This window comes from Lutra lutra, chromosome 4 (genome assembly GCF_902655055.1).
Source record: "Lutra lutra chromosome 4, mLutLut1.2, whole genome shotgun sequence".
Taxonomy (NCBI): Eukaryota; Metazoa; Chordata; class Mammalia; order Carnivora; family Mustelidae; genus Lutra; species Lutra lutra.
The window spans coordinates 100,538,890-100,546,991 of NC_062281.1; positions in this window are offsets into that span (position 1 = coordinate 100,538,890).

The window sequence follows — 8,102 nt, forward strand, 5'->3', positions numbered from 1 at the left end:
ATGTCTTCTGCCCATTTTCCAATTGGATTGTTTGTTTTTTTGGTGTGAGTTGTGTAAGTTCTTTATACATTTGAGATACTAACCCTTTATTAGACATGTCACTTACAAATATCTTCTCCTATTCAGTGGGTTGTCTTTTTGTTTTGTTGGTTGTTTCCTTTGCTGTGCAGAAGCTTTTTATTCTGATGTAGTCTTTATAGTTTATTTTTGCCTTTGTTTCTCTTGCCTTAGGAGATATCTAGAAAAATGTTGCCAGGCAGATGTCAGAGGAATTACTGCCTGTGCTCTCTTTTAAAATTTTTATGGTTTCAAGTCTCACATTAGGTCCTTACTCCATTTTGAGTTTATTTTTATGTATGGTGTAAGAAAATGGCCCAGTTTCATTCTTTGACATATAGATCTCCAGCTTTCCCAGCACCATTTGTTGAAGAGACTGTCTTTTTCTCATTGTATATTCTTGCCTCCTTTGTTGTACATTAATTGGCCATATAATCATGAGTTTTTTCTGGGCTTTCTATTCTGTTCCATTGATCTTTGTCTGTTTCATACTGTTTTGATTACTACAGACTAGTAATATAACTTAAAATCTGGGATTGTGATACCTCCAGGTTTGTTCTTCTTTTTCAAGGTTGCTATGGCTATTTTGGGGTCTTTTGTGGTTCCATACAAATTTTAGGATTACTTGTTCTAGTTCTGTGAAAAATGTTGTTGACATTTTGATAGGGATTGCATTAGATCTGTAGATTGTTTTGTGTAGTATAGACATTTTAACAATATTATTCCAGTCCATGACTATGGACTATATTTCCATTTGTTTCTGTCATCTTTACTTTCCTTCATCAATGTCTTATAGTTTTCAGTGTACAGGTCTTTCACCTCCTTGGTTAAGGTTATTCCTAGATATTTTATTGGTTTTGGTGCAAATTGTAAATGGGCAGAATTTTTTCTTTTTTTAAATGATCTGACTATATGTTACAAGATATGCACTTTAGATTCAAAGACATAGACTGGTTTAAAGTAAACAAATGAGGTGTGCTTGAGTGGCTCAGTCAGTTAAGTGTCTGTCTTTGGCTTAGGTCATGATTTCAGGGTCCTGTGATGTGGATCAGGTCAAGATTTCAGGACTGTGGGATCGAGCCCCAAGTCAGGCTCTGCTCTGGTTGTGGAGTCTGCTTAGGATTCTCTCTCTTGGAGTGCCTGGGTGGCTCAGGCAGTTAAGCATCTGCCTTTGGCTCAGCTTATGATCTCAGGATCCAGGGATCGAGCCCCACATCAGGCTCCCTGCTCAGTGGCGAGTCTGCTTCTCTCTCTCCATCTGCTCCTCTCCCCTGCATGTGCACTCTCTCTCTCTCTCTCTCTCAAATAAATAAATAGAATCTTAAAAAACAAAAAAAGATTCTCTCTCTCCCTTTCCTTCTCCCCCTCCCCAAACTGTCCTCTCAAAAAAAAAAAAAAAAAAAAACCAAACTCAATAACTTAACCTTTTACCTTAAGAAACTTGAAAAAAAAAAAAAAAAAACTAAACGCAAAGAATACAGAATAAAGGAAATAATAAAGATTAGAAACTAGAAAGTACAAAAACGACAGAGATCAATGAAACCATAAGATGGTTCTTTGGAAAGCTCAAAAAAATTGACACACTTAGCTAAAGTACATAGGAAAAAAAGAAAGAGAAGACTCAAATTATTAAAACCAGAAATGAAGGAGGGTACATTATGTGTAATGAAGAATTAACCTCACCTGTAGAGAGATCTGGTCTTTGCCATTGGCAACTGCGATTCCATCTCTAGGCCTCTGGAAAGTCCTGCCTACTAGGGGTTTCATTGTTTGCCTGGGGCCTTTGGCTGTATTGGATCATTTCCAGCCTTCAAAGGAGCTAAAGGCTAAAAGAATTAGCCTACTCTATGAGAAGAGCTGGAGACTAATGTTCAGCCATGTGAGTAATATATGACCAAGGCCCATTGAAAAGTCTGGACACTAAAGATTTGGGTGAGCTGCTTTGGTTGGTAATACTCCATTGTCACACATTGTGTCTAGGAAAAGCTAATGCTATCCATGACCATGGGGAAAGATGAACAAAAGCTCTGCATTTGGATCCTTCCCAGACTCTGCCCTGTACATCTCTTCTATGGTTAACTTTATCCTGTGTCCTTTCCTTATAATAAGTCATGAACATAATAGCTTTTAGTGAGTTATCTTGAGTCCTTCCATTAAATTATCAAGCCTGAGAGTGTTTTTAGAAACACTTCCACTTCTTCCCCACTAAATTTACTATTGGTGTTAAAAGTGAGGACAGTCTTGTGGGGACTGTTCCCAGTTGACTAAATTCTCTGTATATCTTTACTGACCTTACAGAAATAAAAAGGATTGGAAGGAAATACTATGAACATGCTAACAAATTAGAAAACCTAAACAAAATTAATAAATTTATAGAAAGAAAAACTATCAAATGACTCAAGTAAATCTGAATGTATCTTTTATAATTGAAAAGATCGAAGTAGTCATAGAAAAAAAGAAAAATCCAACAAAGAAAACTCAAAGCCCAGATGGCCTCACTAGTAAATTTTATGAAACAATTAAAGAAGAATTAACACTAATCCTTTACAAACACTTCCAGAAAGTAGTAGAGGAGGGAACACTTCCTAACTTGTTCTTTGAAGTTCTTTGAAGCATTATGCTGATACCAAAACCAAAGATGTCACAAGAAAACTACAAACAACTATCCTTTATTAATAAAGATATAAAAATTCTCAACAAAATATGAATAAACTGAATACAGCAACACATACAATGGGTTATGTACCATGACAAGCTGAGATTTTATCTCAAGAACTTGAGAAATTCATATGTTGTTCCACATATGAAAATCAGCCAATATATCAAACCACATTAATGGAATAAAGACCAAAAACCACATGATCATCTTAATAGACATATAACAATGCATCTGATATAATCCAATACACTTTCATGATAAAAACACTCAACAAGGGTGCCTCGGTGGCTCAGTTGGTTAAGCGACTGCCTTCAGCTGAGGTCATGACCCCAGAGTCCTGGGATTGAGTCCTGAGTTAAGCTCCCAGCTTCATGGGGAATCTGCTTCTCCCTCTGACCTTCTCCACTCTCATGCTTTCTCTCACTCTCTCTCTCTCAAATAAATAAAATCTTAAAAAAAAAAAAACAAAACTCAACAATTAGAAATAGAATGAAACTCCCCAAACTCAATAAAGGGCATCAACAAAAAACTATAACTAACATCATACTTAATGGCGAACTACCAAAATCTTTCTCTCTAAGGTCAGAAATAAGACAAGGATGCCCACTCTTGCTACTTCTATTTAACGCCGAACTGGAGGTTTTATCCAGGCCAACTAGGCAATGAAAAAAAAAAGCATTCAGATTGTAAAGGAAGATGTAAAACTATCACAGATGGCACGATCTTTAAAAAAAAAAAAAGGGGCGCCTGGGTGGCTCAGTGGGTTAAGCCGCTGCCTTCAGCTCAGGTCATGATCGCGGAGTCCTGGGATCGAGTCCCGCATCGGGCTCTCTGCTCAGCAGGGAGCCTGCTTCCTCCTGTCTCTCTGCCTGCCTCTCTGCCTGCCTCTCTGCCTGCTTGTGATCTCTCTCTGTCAAATGAATAAATAAAATCTTTAAAAAAAAAAAAGATTTTATTTGTTAGCGTGAGCAAGAGAGTACACAAGCTGGGGGGCGGTGGGGAGGATGGCAGTGGGGAGAGGCAGAGGGAGAAGCAGACTCCCCACTGAGCAGAGAGCCCAACTCAGGGCTGGATCCCAACTTGGGGCTGGATCCCAGGACCCTAGGATCATGACCTGAGCCTAAGGCAGACACTTAACCAAATGAGCCATCTAGGCATCCCACAGATGGTATGATCTTATAAACATGAGTATTAGAAGTAATAAATGAGTTAAATAAGTTTGTAAGATGCAAGATTAATATACAAAAACCAATTATATTACAATACACTACCTATTAAAAAGCCAAAGGTAAAACTAAGAAAATAATTCAATTTATAATATCATCAAAAATAATAAAATATTCAGGAACAAATTTAAACAAGGAGGTTCAAGACATGTACAACGAAACCTACAAAATATCGTTAAAAGAAGTCTTAAATAACCTGATAAGTTTCCTGTGTTCTGGACCAGAAGACTTAATATTGTTAAGATGGCATTATTCCCTATGTCTATCTACAGATTCAACATATCCTCAAAATCTCAGCTACTTTTTTTTGCAGGAATTGACAACAAATCCTAAAATTTAAATAGAAATGTAAGGACTCAGAATCATTAAAACTACCTTGGAAAAGAAGAAAAGTGGAGGACTCATGATTCTTCATTTCAAAACTTAGTATAAAGCTACAGTAATTAAGACTTTGTGGTATACATCTTGCCAGAAGGCAAGATGTATTGCCAGAAGGCAAGATGTATAGATTACTAGCATAGAATGGAGAGTCCAGAAATAAACCCATACATCAATGGTCCACTGATTTTCAGCAAGGGAGCCAAGACCATCCAATGGGGAAATAATAGTCTTTCCAATAAATTGTGCTGGAATAACTGAATATCCTTATGCTAGAGAATGAATTCAGACCCCTATCTCAATAAAGCTCCTATCCCTACCCTACAGATATTAACTCAAAATGGATCAGACCTAAATGTAAGAGCTACAACTATAACCTTTTAGAAGAAAACTTAGAGATTTAGTAGTAAATCTCTGTGACCTTGGATTAGGCAATAGTCTCTTAGATATGACACCAAAAGCACAAGCAACAAAAGAGAAAATACATAGGACTTCAACAAAATGTTTGTGTTTTAAAAGGCACCACAAAGGGGTGCCTGGGTGGCTTAGTGGGTTGAAGCCTCTGCCTTCGGCTCAGATCATGATCCCAGGGTCCTGGGATGGAGCCCCACATCTGCTCAGCGGGGAACCTGCTTCCCTTCCTCTCTCTCCCTGCCTGCCTCTCTGCCTATTTGTGATCTCTGTCTGTCAAATAAATAAATAAATAAATAAAATCTTTAAAAAATAATAAAAAATAAAAGGCACCACAAAAAAGAGTGAAAAGACAACGCAATGAATGGGAAAAATATTTACAATTCATTTATCTGATAGGCAACTTGTATCTCGAATACAGGTGTACTTTGTTTTATTATGCTTTGCTTTATTGATCTTTGCATGTATTGTGTATTTTTACAAATTGAAGGTTTATGGCAACCTTGAGTCAAGAAAGTCTATCAGTGCCGTTTTTTCCAACGGCATTAGCTCACTTCATGTTTCTGTGTCACATTTTGATAATTCTCACAATATTTCAAACTTTATTATTATATTTGTTATGATGATCTATGATCAGTAATCATTGTTGTTACTATAGTAATTGTTTTGGGGTGCCACAAACCAAACCTACAGAAAACAGTGAACTTAATCGATAAATGTTATGTCTTTTATGACTGCTCCATCAACTGGCAGTTCCCTCCACTCTCTCCCTCCTCAAGCCTCCCTATTCCCTGAGACACAGCAATATTACAATTAGGCCTTATTACAATATTACAATTAGAGACCCAACAAGGGTCTCTAAGTGTCCAAGCAAAAGGAAGAGTCGAACATCTCTCACTTCAAATCAAAAGGTAGAAATGCTAAAGTTTAGTGAGGAAGTTATGTTGAAAGCCAAAATAGGCCAAAAGTTAGGGCTCTTGTTCCAAACAGCTGAGTTGTGAGTAAAGGGAAAGTTCTTGAAGGAAATTAAAAGCACTACTCCAGTGAATGGACAAATGATAAGAAAGCGAAACAGTCTTATTACTGATATGGAGAAAGTTTCAATGATCTGGATAGGAGACCAAACCAGCCACAACATTCTCTAAGCCTAACCCAGAGCAAGGCCCTACTCTTGTCAATTCCGTGAAGGCTGCGAGAGGTGAGGAAGCTGCGGAAGGAAAGCTGGAAGCTAGCAGAGTTTGGTTTCATGAGGTTGAAGGAAAGAAGCCATCTCCATAACAGAAAAGCACAAGGAGAAGCAGCAGGTGCTAATGTAGAAGCTACAGCAAGTTCTCCAGAAGATCCAGCTCAGATCATGAATGAAGGTGATCGTGCAAAAAACAGGTTGTCAGTGCAGGCAAAAGAGCATCCTCTTGGAAGATGCTATCTAGGTCTTTCATCACTAGAAGGAAGAAGTCAGTGCCTGGCTTCCAAGCCTCAAGGGAAAGGCTGACTCTCTGGAGAGGGACTAATGCAGCTGGTGACTTTGAGGATGCCAGTGCTCATTTGCCCTTCTGAAAACCCTGGGGCCCTGAAGAACTCTGCTAAATCTCTTCCACCTGTGCTCTGTAAATGGAACAACAAAGCCTGGATGACAGCACATCTGCTTACACCATGGTTTACTGAATATTTTAAGTCCACTGTTGAGACCTATTGCTTATTAAAAAAAAAAAAGAGAGAGAGATTCCTTTTAAAATATTATTCTCATTCACCATACACCTTGTCACCATAGAGTTCTGATGGAAATGTACTATGAGATTAATATCATTTTCATGCCTGCTAACAAGCATCCATTCTCCAGCCTACAGATCAAGGAGTCATTTCGACTTTCGACGGTCATCATTTAAGACATACATTTCATAAAGTGATTGCTGCCATAAATAGTGATTCCTCTGATGGATCTAGGCAAAGTAAATTTAAAAACTCTGCAAAGGATTCACCATTCTATTTTTTTTAAAAGATTTTTTTTTTTATTTTTTAGGGGGGGAGTGAGAACACATGCATGAGTGGGGGGAAGGGCAGACGAAGAGGGAGAGGGAGAGGATCTCAAGCAGACTCCTAGCTGAGCGCAGAGTCCAACACAGGCTGGATCCCAGGATCCTGGGATCATGACCTGAGCCGAAGGCAGACACTTAACTGATTGAGCCACCCAGGCACCCCAGGATTCACTATTCTAGATGCCACTAAGAACATTTGTGATTCATGAGAAGAGGTCACAGTATCAACATTAAAAGTAGTTTGGAGAAAGTTAAATCCAGCCCTCATGAATGACTTTGAGGGGTTCAAGACTTCAGTGGAGGAAGTAGCTACAGATGTGGTGGGAACAGCAAGTGAACCAGAATTAGAAGTGGAGCCTGAAGATGGGACTGAATTGCTTCCGTCTCACAGTAAAACTTTAATGGCTGAGGAACTGCTTCAGATGCATGAGTAAAGAAAGTGATTTCTTGAGTTGGAAGATGCTGAAGACGCTGTGAAGACTGTTGCAATGACAACGGAGGATTTAGAATACGACATGAACTTCGTTGACCCAGCCCAGCAGGGTTTGGGAAGGTTCCTCTAGTTTTGAAAGAATTCCCATTGCAGGTCAAATGCTATGAAACAGCATCACATGCTGCAAATTGTTCATGAAAGGAAGAGTCAACCAATGTGGCAAACTTCACTCTCGTCTTACATGAAGATGTTTCTGCAGCCACCGCAGCCTTCAGCAACCACCACCCTGCTCGTCAGCAGCCATCAGCCTCCAGGCGAGACCCTCCACCACCAAAAAGATGGCACTCACTGAAAACTCAGATGATGGTTAGCAATTTTCTAACAATGAAGGTTTTTTTTAAAAAAAGATTTTATTTATTTGACAGACAGAGATCACAAGTAGGCAGAGAGGCAGGCAAAGAGAGAGGGGGAAGCAGGCTCCCTGCTGAGCAGAGAGTTTGATGCGGGGCTCGATCCCAGGACCCTGAGATCATGACCTGAGCTGAAGGCAGAGGCTTTAACCCACTGAGCCACACAGGAGCCCCTGAAGTTTTTTTTGTTTTTGCTTTTTTAAGATTTTGTATTTATTTATTTGTCAGAGACAGAGAAAGAGCAAGTGAGCACAGGCAGGGAGAGTAGTAGGCAGAGGGAGAAAAGCAGGCTCCCCACTAAGCTGGGAGCCTGTTGTGAGACTTGATCCCAGGGCCCTGGAATCATGACCTGAGCCGAAGACAGATGTTTAACCGACTGAGCCACCCAGGTGTCCCAACAATTAAGTTTTTTTTTTTTTTTAACAATGTAGTATTTTTAAGTTAAGGTGTATACATTGTCTTTTTAGCATAATGGTATTGCACACTCAATAG